Source organism: Bidens hawaiensis, unplaced genomic scaffold (assembly GCF_021521415.1).
Source record: "Bidens hawaiensis isolate Kalapana, Puna unplaced genomic scaffold, B.hawaiensis_p1.1 tig00036847_1, whole genome shotgun sequence".
In the NCBI taxonomy this organism is placed as follows: domain Eukaryota; kingdom Viridiplantae; phylum Streptophyta; class Magnoliopsida; order Asterales; family Asteraceae; genus Bidens; species Bidens hawaiensis.
Genome location: NW_027496441.1, coordinates 205,157 through 206,338, shown reverse-complemented (window position 1 = coordinate 206,338; position 1,182 = coordinate 205,157).

Below are 1,182 nucleotides of genomic sequence, written 5' to 3'. Positions count from 1 at the left end.
AACCCTTTAACAATTGAGCTTCACATGTCATTAGAGCTCTAGGGTGTCGTCGGTGAGGCCGGTAGGCGATCTAGCGTACTTTAGTGGTCTTTAGTGTCATATTTTTTAAGATATTGTTTTTCAACCAAGTCAAGTTCGTTAGCTATTAAGTTTAACTAGTAAGATTCCATTACCTAGGTAGTCGTTTCTCGCATATTAGTAAAACCCAATTTTTATAAAGTTTTATTTTTAGTTTAAATTTAATTAGTTAAGTTTTATTAGTTTAATTAATATAAAAAAATTCTAAAAAAAATCAAAAGAAAGTCTAGGTTAGTAATCTTTTAGGTTTAATAATTAGAATTTACCTATAGTGTTCTAGGTTCGATATCCGTTCTTACTTGCTAACTACATTGCGCCCGGTACACTTGCCGATTGTGTGTGTTTTTTTAGGTGAATTCGGTAAAACTTGGTTTTTAATATATCATCATCATCATCGTACTCAGTATATCCCACCAATAGCATGCTATAGGTAGGGTCTGAGGAGGGGTAAGATGTAGACAGCCTTACCTCTATCCCATAGGGATAGAGAGACTGCTTCCGGTGAGACCCCCGGCTCGATAGTGGTTTTGCATCAACCTTGGACATAAGGCACGTAGCACTCAATCATCGGGACATCGGCTGATTGGTGCATGTGCCCTTGTCTTTCGGCTATCAACGCTACCACATGATGCCTGATTAACCTTCCGCCACTTTTAACGTTATTTTCACGAGATTAGTAAAATAACGTCAAAATTAGTGCAATTTTACTTTTGCCCACCCGAGTGTTCACACATATATACATTATATGCGTGCACCGCAAGTCAGGGCGTTGGTTTTTAATATGTATATACGTTTTTCACACATCAGCAACCCTGTAAGATCCTCAGGGAATACTCCTAGGTAGTCGCGCACGATAGGAACATCTTTCATTTCTTTTCATCTCGGCCGTAGCGTTGACAACATACGTCAGGTAGGCACCGCACCCTCTCCTTAACAAACCCTCGGCTTTTATCATAGAAATGACATTAAGCCCAGAACTTTCCTTATCACCATAAACCGTCACCACACTACCATCCAAGAACTTTAAACCTTATCATCCCACTCTTACACACTATCTGAGCCTCATACTCAGACAACCAATCCATTCCCAAAACCACATCGAAC